We start from the raw sequence: 15,532 nt of genomic DNA, 5'->3' as shown, positions 1-15,532 counted from the left end.
TAAATCTGGTGGCTGGGTATTTTTTGGTCCAAATCATATCCTCTGGCTGATGGCAGGAAATACAGCAGTCCTTTGTGTTACATTACAAGGTCTAAAATGTTGAAAGAATATTGTCTTTCATTAAATTAAGCAATCGTTCAGCAGCTTCTTAGACAAGTCATATAACCAGGAATCTTATGTTCTCCAGTAAGGGCTGAGATGCTTAATTTTCAGTTCAGAATATTTGCCCAGCTTCTAAACTGTAATAGGGCTATTTTCAAGGGTAATCTACTGTTGCACCAGTTTTGCTGGTGCCTACTAGTAGAGAGTTACTGGTGTCATGTAACCATAAGTATCTGTGAGAATTTACTCCAAGTTGTTAGCAGTTTCTCTAGCACATTACATCAATTTTTGATGAAGACATGGACTTACCTGAAAAAACCCATCCAGTTTTAGCTCTTCAGTGCTGTTCTGTCTGTGATGCTTCTCAGATCCAAAGAACTTTGCCTAGAAACATTTAGAAATATTTTTCATGACATATCAGGACATAATTATCTCATAACACATATTCCTGGATTATTGATCTGTACTTTTAATGTGATGAGACAGGTGCAGTCTTTTTCAATGTACTCGCATTTTAAAGTATATCTTCATGGTCTACTGCAAAACACTGGACTTTCCTTCTTTCTACACAGGTATACATCTATTCTTGCTGAGAACATTTAATATTAAATTGTGTAAGTCTAACATTCTAGATGATTGTATTTCTAGAAAATATAACAAGCTCAGATGGTATTCTCTGCTTGTAAATGGAAGTGTAACACAGGAACTGCATGGTAGCAGAAGTGGAATGCACTTTAAAGAATTAAGATGTTGTGCTACTCACACCGACTTAGAGCTGCCATGGATAATAAAGGCTTAATTTTCTCTCTCTTGGAATGGACACATTTCATAAAATGTTTCTGGTCTTTGGTTACCTGTTTAACATTGGAAACTAGGAAGCAGAAAACATTATGCATGATTCCTTTGTCACCTAACAAGAAGAACGGAAGCATGTGCATGAGGAAGACTTTCTAGGGATCAGTCAGAACCCTAACAACTAATCAGGATGCACAACAACATCTAGTGGACTATCCCAAGAGTGGAGCAGGGAAAGGAAAACATGAATTTCTCCTTTTATGGAAAAAAACAAAACAAAACAAATTTGTTCTATATTCACAGGTGTTCATCCAAATGTTTTTTTATAAGAAGTCACCACAACCATATCGTGGCTTTGTAATATTTTCTATTTTGGTTTTGAGAGTAGATGCTTAGAAAAATACAGTAGAGAAGGTTCACTCTATTCTCACAATTCCTAGAATTTGCCTTAGTTAACAGAGTAACTCTTTTGTCAGAAGTGTCTATAGCAAACACTAACCCCAATTCTCTTGCCCAGCTCACTAAGTAGGCCTGAATTTTTCAGGGCAAAACTTGTTCAGTGTAGAAAGGAAGGAGGGATCCAGAACTCCTTAATACAGATTGAGGAAACAATGTGAAACTCTGACCTAAGAAGTACATTTTGGATTAGTATTATAGAAGCTGTTACTTTTTTTTTTTTAATGTTTCTTGGGACTGGAGGGGCAGGTTCAGTGGCTGAACTCAGAATAAATAAGTACTTGCAGTCAGCCCAAAATCAAATTTTTTTGTGAATTGAAACAAATAGTCATTGCCAGTAGGAATGTTCAAATCCATATGGAGAAAATGCAGTTTCTAGAGTCTGACCTCAACAGCAGAGGTTCTCAACAAATATTCACCTTTTGCACCATATGCTTTCATGACCCATTGTAACCCCACATCCTGTTGCTGTGAATAAGAATAAAGGCTCTCCTATACATGTTTTCATTTTTCCTGTTTCTGAAAGAAATGGGACGTTGTTTAACAGCAAATCTAATTTGGAAGTGATTATTACTGTTGAGAGAATAAGTGCTGGCTGGCTGGGTAGCAAGCCAGAAAAGTTTTCTAGCCACAAGCAAAGAAATCAGCACGATGGGACTCAGCGACTCCATGCCCTTGATAAATAGAGTAATACCAAGTTTGAGGAAAGATCTCTCTTGCAGGTATAAAGAAAAGACCTTTTGCATATTGGGTACTGGAGTGTGTCACCAGTTTGTTGCCATCCCAAAAGACCTGTAAGCAAGTGGGAAGAGATCATAAAAATCTGGTGTTGGTAATGAGAAAGATAAGATAAAAGGGTACTCAGTGGTTATTTCTGAAGTTACTGGGAAGAAGGACTGAGCCATGGTGTTTCACCCACCCCCACTGGTATTACAGCTGTATCCAACTCTGGGCAAGAATGTCCTGGTATGAAAAAGTAAATAAACACACAATAACTGTGTGTTGGGAGGGAAGGGGAAGAAAGTGAGGAAGTTAGGATACAGGTTTACCCCCCAGCACCCTTCATCTTTATAGAGGACCACATCTTTAAGAACAACAAGCAAAGTATAAGATCTTAGGCCCTGATAAGTAAATGATGTAACTCTACCCTGAAATTCCTCAGATTACACACAGTCCCCAGATTCCCAGGTTCCTTGGAAACTTTCTTTCGCAGCATTTTTAATGACGGTGGAGAACAAGTGCAAGCCAAAGTGAGTGTAACAGAAGACTCCCACAAATTAGTGTCCAGTGTATGCAGTCAATAGGTTGTATAACCTGCATGGTTCCAAAAGTTGCATTTCACATATCTCAAGTGGCTTCCTCTAAGCCAGTTGTGGTGTCTCTGTATTGCTCACACCCCCTTTGCATACTTGTATCACTATGAGAAAGAGAAGCAGATTCTTTTGCAAAGAAACTCCCGTTTGTACTGAGCCAGTAGCTATTGCTGTACATGTCTGTCTGGAATAGCAGCATGACTAGGAACTCTCTCTCAGTTAAGTTGAAGTGGAATATGTTCTGTGGCTCTCTGCAGGACTGTGTTACTTATAAAAAATAAGAAAGCATTCATTACAATAGAAATTACACACACCCATTAACTTTAAAAGGTTATTGTCATGAAAAAGGGAGGAGAGACAGAAATGCAGACTTCTAGTCTTACTTGCATTAATATAAAGTTATTAGCTATAAGCATCCTCCGAACAATCAAAGCTTTATGAACCCAGCACTGCCTGTTGGCTCTGGACAGAACACAGGCTGGAAAGACTTTTGACTCCCCTATGAGGACCACACTTAAGCCAGGGATAACTTATTAGTAATAATCTTCTCCAGACAATCAGATCCTTAACGTACCCAACACTGCCTACCAAACAGGGATAGCACACAGGTTGGAAGGTTTTCTGACCTCTGATATGAGACCACACTTAAGCCAGGGAGAACTTATAGCTATACAAGTGTCTCCAGAAAATTAGAGCCTTATGTTTCCCAACACTGCCTAACAACACATGGATAGCACACAGATAGAAGGGTTTCTAACCTCTGATATGAGACCACACTTAATAGCAAGAAAAAAATTTTCCCCACAACAGTTCCCAAAATAACATTTATTAATACAAGTATGCAACAGTTATTGTGGGTTTTGCATTGCCGGTGATAACGTTTAGCTACAAGATTGTATTTAATTGATAACAACAGCCCCAAAAGGAACCAGCACAAAACACATTTTACAGAGACAAGCACACCAAAGTTAAGTTTCAATACAGCAGTATATCCCACTCTCATGACAGACAGAAACTAGCAAAAAAACCTACTAACTAGAAACACAGCCATCTAAAACACTTATCTAGACACCTTTTCAATAACATAGGGCAATAAAATAGCTTGCACATCACTCTCTCTGTAATACAAACAAAAGGAAAGAACAGAGTTGCTTCTCATCAACACACATGTTGAAAAGAGAAACTGCGCACACAATAACTAATATAAAGTAGCAAAGTGTAAAGCAAGTTACTGTTATTAGTATTAAAGTAGCAAAACACAGTTAGTAAAGAAGGTGCTTATAGAGTAAGCATTAAAGTAGCTGTAAACATAAGACGTAAGATGGAATGTATAAAGTAATAAGCTTCGTAAAAGAGTAAAGTATAAGATATAAAGTATACAGTATAAAAAGCACATGGTTTTCTCACCCCTACATTGTTCCAAGAGGTGGGAGGAGGCAGGACAAGCTGCTAGCAGTTATCCCAGCAGAGACGATGCCATTTCTCTCCAGTTTTGGTTTAAGCTCCACTTCTTTTATACCTTTTTTTTTCTTCAGGTGGTTTTGTGTGACTAAAGTCAATATTGAGGGAGTGATACCGATGCCTGGTGGGGGCGGAATGGGGGGGGGGGTGTGCTCCTTTAGTCTGCAGGGTGCCATAGGGTGCAGCAAAGAAAGGCCATGCTAATTCAATAACATTCCATTCTTTGGCAACACCATCACTTATCAGCATCCCTCTAGGGGACTGAGGCATTTCCCTCAACTCATCAAGGCTTATCAGGCCATCACCCCACAGTTATGAAGAACTCACCATTGAAATTATTTAAGTAGTTCTGTTGGAAAAAGTTTTCCTTTAAAGATTTCAGCCAGAGAACTGGATGCATTTTTTTTTCAGAAAACACTACAATATTCCCTACAGAAAGCAAGTATCCTTGCAAAAAGTTGCTGGTTTTGTTTGTTTTCCTTCCCAAATCCCCAATTTTCTATCACATAGTTTCAACAAAAATTTTTCAGAGAGCCCAAAGACCACAAGAGACCAAATGAAATCTGTGAAGTGCTCTTCAAATTGAGAGGAGGGGTAAAATCCTACAAAGAAAAAAATGTTAATCTGTTTGGACCACAAAAGAATGTTTAGGAGGGTACTAAGACTTGTCTGTGTCTTGTTGATTTGCCCTGAAACTGCTAAACAGCTAATGAAGCACAAGTTCAACTCAAGAGTTTAATCTAGAGTTGACTCAAAAAATACTTGGAGTAAAACATTTCAATATAAAATGGATTTTTTCCAAAACCAGAACTTTTAGGAAAAGTTTTCAGTTTCTTCTAAATTTCCATTTTTTTTTAAATTGGAAACAAATATTTTGGTCTTCTATTCATCATCTTTAATTTTTATTCTTCTTCCTCCCTGCACCCTGCTTTCTTTTGCCACTGAATGCAATGTAAAGACTCATATCTAGAGACTATTCACTCCCATCATTTCCTTTAAGTTTTTTTCCTTTGTTTTGTGGAGGTCTTTGTTTGTTTGTTTTCTTTGTGACCTTCCAAAACATTCTCAACTTTGAAAGTGCTGAGGATTAACAAAAGGGATATATCTATATCTGTATATCTATCTAGATAGGTATATCTAGATAGATAGATAGATATACTTTGAAAAGGTTTCAGAGTTACAAATAGAGAAAGCTTTGAAAATTTGCAGATTAAATTTTCTGTTGAATAAAATTACTGTTGTCCAAAGAACAAGAATGGGTTCAAAAATGGAAATTTAATTTAAAATTTGACAAAAAACTTCATAGTTGAAGCCACATATGAAATAGCAATACCAATATCTTCTGTAAAAATGTTTTTCCCAGGCCGTCAGTTTATCCATTGTTCTTGGAGATTTCAGGCCATAGCACACCACCAGTTACTCCCACTTGAGCTTAGTAACTCAATAAATGTGGGATTCTGGGATTGTTTGTGAACCTCTGTTTTGTTTGTAAGCTTTCCAAGGTTGGCAGATGCTGTTGACTACTACTTCAAACTTGACTAATAATCTTGCCACTGGCCAGCAAAGACCAGAGATCCATAGGCATGTTCTATGTTTTCCTCTAATGCATTCACAGCAATGGTTGAATTTCAATACAGGTGTGCCTGGGCTCCTTCAGAAACACCTGGCTTTAACACCAGGATTTGTGGCTGCAAAACAAACCCAAGGACCTGGATAAATGCTTAGGCATTTTGTCATTGATGAACTTTGCTACAGATGAACTCCTGCCTGAAGCACCCCAGGTCTCTGTACAGCTGTTCTTACTGTTGAACAGAGGTATCTTTAGACACAAGCTTAAATATTTTAGTGACACTAGACCTTAGTTAATGTAAAATATCAGTCAGAGGAGTCAGGGATTCTGGGAACACAATCAACTAGCATTGTCTATGGATTGAACATGAATGAAACATGAATTCTAGTTGAACATCTGAATCAGACCCCCTATGAAGGACAACAAACAGCTACTGGAGCTTCTTGAGTGAATATAGGTGGCAGGCTGTGGATGTGTCAGGCTCTCACTGAAGTCTCACTACAAATTTCAAGGTTTACCAAGTTTCGTAACCTGCCAGTTGGCAAACACTATTGCAGTGGTTCCACCATGACGAAACCCACTGGCATTGTTGTAAGTACTCCATTGCTCTTCCCTTGGCTATGACTGACTTAGTTCTTCACTCTTACTGTTGTTTTTATTTGAGAATGGGTGTGGAAAGTCTAGGAGAAAATCAAAGGACCCAGAGACAAGAAGCAATGGAATGGGGTTATGGTTATGGAACAAACAGGAAAGATTTTTACCATATCCTTCATTTTAAAGGATGGGTGCAGGAAAAGTATGTCAAGAGAAGGCAACAAGTAACTGTGAGACCAGGAAGATGTCCAAGAATTACTCCAGATTTTAAACAATATTGGATCAAGTATAAATGCTAAAGAAAAGAAACAATTCAAAGGAGTAAGTGAATCAAACTGAAGAGCTTTTTATAATTTTGAAGAAGGAGGAAAAATATGTAGGGGAAGAGAATAGAAGTAGAGAAACATAGGAAAGAAAAGTAATGATTTAAGAAATGTGTGTTAAATTTGATTCAGAAATAATAGCTTTGAGTAGGAGTGAAAGAAAGAAAAAAGATCACAGAGGAAGTGGCAGGGGATGCAGAAAACACTCTGAGATGTGAAAGGAATCGGGAGCTCAGAGATATATAACAAAGAATTGTGAGAAGGAGTATTTTGGGGTAAAAGGCAAGCTCATGTAGGTATGCAAAGAAATAATTTTTTTGAAGGGGAGGGTCCCATTTACTTTTTCTCTGCTGTTTGTTTATATCAAAAATTTTTTTTCTCCATCAACACTGTTAAACCTCTAGTTTTTCTGGCTTAATAGTCATACACATTGCTGGAGAATTTGGTACACGGAAACTGGAATAATAAGACTGTTCATGCTGTCAACCATGTGTGCTTAGCTTACAGCACAGGAATCAAGCCTAGACTGACTTTAGCAAATTAAGCAATGCCAGGGAATGTTCCTGAGAACTGAAGACCACTTTTTGCAATTAAATTGTTAGCATGGATGCTGGCAACACTCTGACCCAGGTCAGATAGACTGTCCTAGATGATTCCCAAATATGGCTTGGGAATTAGTGCATGCCAAGGGCAGCTCCCAGTAGGCAGTTTGGATGCACTCACACCAGTTTGGCAGGTAAGGGAAGTGAATGGGATTGAGGCAGCCCGTTCTGTGCCAAACGTTGTTGTGGGCCAGGGAACATTCCTTAGCACATTTAGTTTACTAGAATGGATGCAGCCAAAGAGTGCATTGTTCCCTCTCTTTAAAAGAGAGGATGCAGTTACTCCTTATCTTAGAACAAGGTCACCATCCTTTTAGATAGGAAAAAGGTAAACTGCTGAAAGATGCATCTGAAAGGGAGGAGGCAAGATACACACAGAACAGAAGTATCTCCAGGCAATGGAAGAATGGGAAACTATGAAATTGGAAATGCATGTATAAATATTGGGTGGGGAGGGGAACTAAAATGAAGATACAGCTGTGTCTGGATATGCTGAAACCATTGCCTACCATGATGGAAAATATCAGTGCTGCATTTGTACAAGTTATAACAAGAGGTGTCTTGTCTGTGCCCATGCTTATAGCCACTAGGACAGAATATTATGCATTGGAGTAGTCCTGTTTACCATCTTCTGTATTGGCTCTGCTCATGAAAGTACATGTAGTGATTTATGTTACTGTAGGCACAACACACAGTCTAGAAGCAAGACAAGTCTAGCGGGAAATGTCAAAATGCTAAACCTGCAAATTGGCAGATGGTCTGATGGAGATACTTGGAAGTTAGGTATAACTAGACCTGGAAGTATGTACACGGCTTTCAGGTCTTTCTTCACCTCTTGTTAACATTAGTTAAAGTCCACAATATGTTGAAGATGAAAAATGCATTATAAAATGGTAATTAATGTATTTGGAAATTATTTTTGTTTACTGGCTTATGTAATTTGTGCCTTGGTACCTAGAGCCAACCAGTCAACTAAAAGAAATTATTAAGTAAAACCAGCTTTTAATGTGAATACTGTGACAACAAATACAACCTTCTGTTGTGCCTTAAGTGTTGCTTTTCTATTAGCAAAGAGAGTCTACTGGAAGATTCTACGTGTTTGCAGGACATTGGAGAGTTTAATAACAGAGTGCAGTGCTGTGATCTTGTCAAGTGTAATCCTCTGGACTTCCATTCTCCATCTGTTTCCATTCAGGTCAAGCGCATGTGCTTCTCATTTATTACTGTCTGTCATCTGCATGACAGGAACACCGAGAGGCCCCACCTGAGATCAGCTCCTGCTGATTCTAGATATTGTGCAGAGACTCATACTGATTCAGATAGCTTATAGTCCAAATGGCTATGACAATAAAAGGATGAAGTAGAGGGCTTCAGGTGGAAGATCAAGAGCAAGCAGATTAAGATGAAACCAGAACCTCATGTCAATGAGAGTTTTGTCATTCATTTCCATGTGACCTGGATTTCTTCCCTGGCTGAATTGTCCAAAACTGTAGGGGAAATCTGCATCAGAGACAGGAACTGAACTTTGTATCCTTGTCCCATGACATTGCCCTTCCTGACAAAGGGGTGGGTTGATTAGATCTGCCCCATGCCCCATGGGTCTCTCAACAAAAATTAATGAAAGTTGTGCATATTGAGGAACTACAGGCTTAGTCTGTTTGCCCCTTGTACATCCTTTTCCTTCACCTCCTGTTAGAACCTCTGAGTTCTGACTGTGTGGGATGAGTAAACTCAGCAGGTTCACAAAGAAGGCACTGCAGCCTGAATGAGAGCCTAAGATTGGAAGGAATCCAAAACCTCAAAAGGAAATTCAGCTGAAATGACCAACTTTTGCCTGGTTTGGGGTCAAAACCTAGTGAAAACAACACTTCAGATGGTTTCTATATAAAAAAACATGAAGCCACCCAAGTTTATAGAAAACCACTTCAAATTTTCTTACTGTGCAGCCAGGCTCAGAAAGAAAGTATGGAAAATTGAGTAATATTGCTCAAGTTTCAGATTGATGGCACAGATTCAAAATATTTTAAACCTGCTCTACTCTAGGTTCATTTCGCTTTCAAAGCTTGGCATAAATCCAGCAGCTACCTCAAATGGTATAGTACCAAGATACTTACCAGACATTTGTAGTCTTTGCTACTGAACCATTTGCTAAGACTTTCTTTTTTTCTTTTTTTTCCTGGCATTTACATTTAAACCTTGTGTTGAGCCTGACAGAAAACTCATGATTTCCACTGTTCCTTGAAGTTTTATTCTCAAGAATTTTAATTTCAGGCAGGTCCACCCCAACAAAGGAGATAAAATGCTAAGTGTTAAACTAAATATAATCTGAGAGTTTTCCTTAATGATAGGCCATCAGCCTATTCCTATAAAAACCAAAAAGTTATAGAAATGCAGCAAGTCAGTTATTTTGGTAAGCTAGAGCTCATGAAGTCTTGTTCTTGCAGCAGTTGACAGTTGTCAGCTTCAGTAGTATATGAAACCCTTATTTTCATGCTGAAATGCGAGATACTAATCCTTCCTGTGGACTAAAAATGTGTTTGTTGAAACTTAATGATGTTAGATAAGGATCTGCAAACAATGATATATTGGCCACTTAAGTACAGCAAGATCCCTGGAAAGAACAAACCTCTTAAGAGAAAAGGGTCCTGGTTCAAATCTCACTGAAATTATTTGCACTTCTTTCCTCACAGAATGTGCATACTGTGATAAGTCCAAACTAGATAGTCATTAGCTTGGAATTAAGTCAAGGAAAAAAAAAGTCACTGTGGTTTCTATAAAGTCTGCCTTCTTGGGAAAATCTACTAATGATGACACTTGAATGAAGTCTTCAAAAAAGGTAAGAATTTGAGTTCATTAAGTGTGGTTAGAAGCTCTTTTCTAAATGAAAACTTGTATGCACAGACAAACTTGAATGATTCCAGGTAGAAGTTCTATTACCTCTGGTTCCTGTGCTGCCTGTTGCCCAAAATGGACTAGGAAATTCTACTCTTTGTAGAATTTGAGCAATGTTCTTACTACAAATCAGGATAGTGTCCTCAGTCCAGAAATGAAACAAAAGCAGATAACACAGAGATGAAAAGCAACTTCTGAATAAGACAACACATTAGTTACTATGCATGTGTTTTTAGTAGTCTTCTGGTTGGCTTTAGCCTCCTCTGAATCATGAAAAAGATTTTCATAGAAAATCAACAGTGTTTTCAGTTTAACTGATTTAAAGTCTGCTAAAGGCAGCAATAGCAGTCACATTATATGAATAACATTTCCCCTGCTAGTCTCTTTTATAATGATGGGAAACAAAATTAAGATGGAGGGGAAAAAATAAGGAGGATACAAATTGCAAGTAAACTAGATAACACCTAAGCCATGAAAGAAGAGAGCCCATCTTTCGTCATTTTACTTACATTTGCGTTGTGTCAGATAATACAGTAGCTGGTAGGATACAGATGGCCTAGGGAATTACCTGCAATGAGATGCTACAACTACTACAAAGGAGGAATTTTGTCCAACCCATGAGAGTGATAAGCACTTTGATAAAAAATTTTCTGTTTTCATTTCAGTGCTACCATCTGGTGGGCAAAATGCAGACAGCAAAAATCCCATCGCTGTAGCACAGGAACATTCTGATACAGTGAGTTTTTGTTTTATTTTGTGAAGGAAACATAAGATATTATTAAAACAACTTGAACATCTGGTTTGGGGATAAAGTCATTTTGCAGCATTGCTGCCAACCCTCAGAGCCAAGTGCAAAGAGAACAACCTTCCCTTCCAGATTCTCCATAATGCATAACACCAAACTAAAATTTCATGTCCAACACAAATGAAGAACAAAATACACTGTAGCTATAGCTGTACACATCTAGAGAAATTCAACTGATAGCTTGAAAGCCAGAGAACTCTATGAGATTAAAGCTGCAGATTTTTAAAAAGTGACAGCAGGAAAGAGGAACCATGTTTGTTTTAGTATGGGTAAGTTAAAGACAGAGTTACATCGGGCATTTGGAGGAAAAGAAGAGGAAAGGAAAATCACTAGGAAATGTTTGTAATTAGTTATTGAAAGGATCTGTTAAGATGCCATAACGAAGCACAGGGCTGTTTTCTTTGGTACGCTTTTAACTTACAATATGAAGGTGGAAACAAGGGTCAGATCTGATTTTCTCGGATCTGGAAGAAAAGAGACTAATTGTTTCAATTTTGTGTTACTTAATTTCAAATGAGTCTGGCCCAAAACCTCAAACATTTGTGCAGACTTCTTGCCTTTTAAAATGTACATAACTGTCATAACCATCCAACTTCAGTTTTTACAAAACCTTGGGATAGAGTGTATCAAAAGCCCTTCTTCAGGGTTGAAGTTCTGGTGTCATTTAACCTTAGCATGGCTGGGATTTTATTCCTGGCATTCTTCATTTTTCCTCTACTGTCATTTTCGTGATGTAAATAGAAACTAGCCACTGATACTTCAGATGTTTCCAGTACCTGCTCAAATGCTCTTTTTGGGTATCTGCCTGCACTTAGTAGTGACCTGTCTTTTAAAATGTGATTGAAATTTTATTGTACCATCTGGGATCACTGTCACCTTTAATCTGGCATAAATATATTTAAACAAAACCCAGCTAGCAGAATTTAATCAATAAGGAATTTTTTGGAGCAGGTGTGAACACATTATTATTGGTCTCCAAAACCGATACATTAAAACTTTCGATTTAACTTGGAAAATTTATATAATAATCTGCCATATTTAAACGCTGATATTGATATTTTTTGAGTCTGGGGTAATGTAAATCTACTACTTCAGAACGTCAGCCAGTAGGTGACTTACTGTCTCTAAGAACTTCCACTAATGAGCACAGCAGTAATTCATGATAATTTCAGTCCTGCTAACAAGGTTCACAGAGATCTGGTCAAGCATTCCAAAACTCCAGCTTCATCAGGAAATTTGTACTGAAGTTGAAGGAGAATAAATAACCTTTTTCTGAGATTGTCTCATATATTGCTCTTCTGAGTCCCTGCCAGCCTGTCTACTAGAACAAATATCCATTCTTCCAGTATAGATTAAAGTGATTTCTATTTTTCCTATCACAGACTTGGCCCTTGACTTGGAAGTGATAGAGATCAGATGCAAGAAAGACTTAGATGAGTTACTGTGTTATATGTAACAAACAGGAAACCATTTTTTTCACTTTCGATAAAAAAATATTCCTGAGGTTTCTGAGGTTTGAGCCTCTGTACACATTGTATGTTGAAAAGGCTAACAAATAATAGAAATTTGCAGATTTTAATGCCAGAGGAACAGAAAGAGCAACTGCTGTTCATTTAATCTGATTTCCTACGGCAAGTATTTCAAGGGAATATGGAAGTTTGTGGTTTGTTTTTTTATTTTTAAGGCAAGTGTATTACTGCTATTAATGGAAATGTCTCTTTTTGTAGTACCCCAGAAATTCAAGGGTTGTTCCCGTTAAGACCTTCTATACACAGGAACTGACACATGCTGGCTCAGAGATGCTGCCTCTCCCATACTTGATGTTCTGTATTTTTGGAGGAACAACACTGATGGAATATCTTTTGCCAAATGCTGAGCTCAAAAGGACCTCGGAGTCTACCTGGGAGTTTGATACTGTGTGCTGTCCCTTGGACTTAAACAGTTAACTAGGCATTTATTGTCAGAGACAGACTACTGGGTTAGACAGAGCTTCTCTGAGCCTGTTCTTGTGTTTCTTAGCACACTGGTGTGAGGCCCAGTTACCTAAGAGGCAACATTTTGGTTTCCTTTGTGGCAAAATCACTTCAAAACCTTGAGCCCAAAAGAAGAGCTACTAAATCCAGTATGGCATGGAGAAGCTTGGCTGTCTGTCTCCCTGGACTGATACCTCAAAGGAATCTCGGGTTTGGGAGCAGCTGCCTCAGGCCAGAGGTCACCTCAGCTCGGTGGTACTGGCTCTTGGTTCCAGCTGAATTCAAGGTTTACCCTATACCCTAACTGCTGCAGGGATGGAATCTTCTCTGTTTGAACAGCAAATTATTTTGGATCCTTCTTTTACTGACCTATATTTAATGCATAACTTTCCCCTTTCATTTCAAACCCTCCCTGTATAACCCCACCATAAATTATTCTCCAGGAATTGCTTTATTTAACATATTTCTTCTTTTTGATTGCTATGGTACCTTTCAGAAGGAAATGTAGTTCTGATTTGAAGACTTGATCTGATAGATTTTTCTTTTCCTCCTCAACATTCAGTGACCCTCCTACATATGTGTGCAGGCATTTATTTATTTTTTGGCTTTGAGATAGGATAGCACATGTCCAGGGAAAAGACATGGCCAAAAGAAAAGGATGAAAAGAAAACTGCAAGTATTACTCAGGTTTTAGTGCCTGAGTAAATTCTTTCTGACATTTTTTCACAATTTTTGGCTTGAGCTTTGTGGTAGTTTGTAATAATCATTTTGAGCTAAGTATTCCTTAAAGAACATTACTGGCATCATCTCCATGTCAGGATTGGGTGCTGGTAGTACTGTAGGAGCAATATTTCTTTGAGGTGATCCAGATCTGCTAAGTTTTGCGTTGTATCATGCCATTTTTTTCTGATGAGCCACACAGTTGGGTACATGAAAGTTGTCTTGGGTTCTGGTCTTCCATAGGTGGCATGACTGACACCACTGGCATGACACAGTCCTTTAATGAAACTTTTCTGACCTTCATAATTTTCTTCATCACAGACTGCAGTAACACTGGTCTTGCTGCTGGTGTCCATGTCATTAGATGTACTCACAGCTATTCTGAAAACAAAAAAATAGGATTGCTCACTTCCTCCACAGGGGGTCCAAGTTGATTTTTAAACTGAGAGTAGGAAAGATGGGGTCATGCAAAGACTGTATATTTTTTGATATGTCTAGCAATACTAGATTTGAGAGAGGCAATTTCCTGTAGTTAATGTTTTAGCATGCTGAGTGGTGAAGTAATGAATATTTTCAATAACAGAACTTTTTTTTTCCCGTGGAAGCTCATTCCTTTTTCTTACAGCAGCTGCTTCCTACAGGGTGATTTTAAGGCTGCAGACATTACAAAGAGGTATTGAAAGCGACAATGGCTGGATGTGCTTCAAGTACATCGAAAGAGAACCCTACTGGCTCTCAAAGTGCCTGGGATGGGTGGCATGGGATTAGAGGATGGAGAATGGTACTCCTATTGGATCTGAAGCTGGATCCTGAGAGTCCATCTGCTCAGGGCTTTTGTTATTTATCCATGTATTAGCAATAATTCCACATATATTCTGCCAATTCCCCAGGCTTGCCTGGTTGTAGGGTTCCTTCCGCCAGATTTTTCCGCCTGTCTTCTGGAGCCCTTCTCTGGGGTATCACTCCCACTTCCTTTATGTCAGAATGGATAACAAGGCACTTACCTCAGTAAGCCAGCAGAGTCTATACAACCTTTCCCCACAGGCTTTGGTTTGGATAACGAGGGGGATTGTCTCTGGCAAAGACTAGTGGCTGGTGATACAGCCTTTTAAAAACTGTGGTAAAATAGGGCTTACAATGATACTGGCTATTGGAAATTTGATTTCTCTGGTGCTGTTAGTAGAGGTTTTTTCTCCTTCAGCTTTTTGTCTCATAGCAATATTACCCATTCATTTCATGAACATATGAATGCTCTTATGATCCTTTCATGGCCAATAATGATGTCTGGCACTAGAACATTTGATTATGGACAGCAGAAGAGAAAGTGAAAATGTAACCTCCCTGTAGAAATTTTAGAGATTTCAGGGGAGAAGATGTATTGAATATACAGATTAGAGGAGAACCTTCCTGTGTAACTGGCTGGTTTCCCAGGCTTTTGTTATTGGTGCAGTATATAATAAATGGGACTATATCATAATTTACCTTATTTCTGCAATTTTTTAAATAGTACCAGAGCATAATAAGTGAAATTCTTGGATTCCAGAACTAGCTGTAGTCTAGCAGTAGACTGTAGTGAAATTCCTTTTTTTTTTTTTCTTTTCTAAAGCATTAAGCTATAGACACAAGCATTTCATCAGACTTATGGAATACATTCTAACAACTTTCTTGAGTTTTCCATTACACTTCAGCTCTGTAGATGAGACAGAGGGAAAAGGCCAATCTTTTTTAGAAGGCTTAATTAAAAATAAATGAAGTGGGTAAAAGCTGCTTCTGACTTCCCTGGACCTGGTATGAGGATGATGAGTATATAATATTCCCAGTGTAACTCCTTGTATATACCTATGTTTGTAGATATAGTGTCTTCATTTTTAACACAGGATTACTCAACAAGTCGCAGACAGCTGTAAGACAGACAGTGGATAAAAC

This window comes from Pithys albifrons, chromosome 3 (assembly GCF_047495875.1).
Source record: "Pithys albifrons albifrons isolate INPA30051 chromosome 3, PitAlb_v1, whole genome shotgun sequence".
Taxonomy (NCBI): Eukaryota; Metazoa; Chordata; class Aves; order Passeriformes; family Thamnophilidae; genus Pithys; species Pithys albifrons.
The sequence above is the reverse complement of the archived record's forward strand: the minus strand, read 5'-3'. Positions refer to the sequence as shown.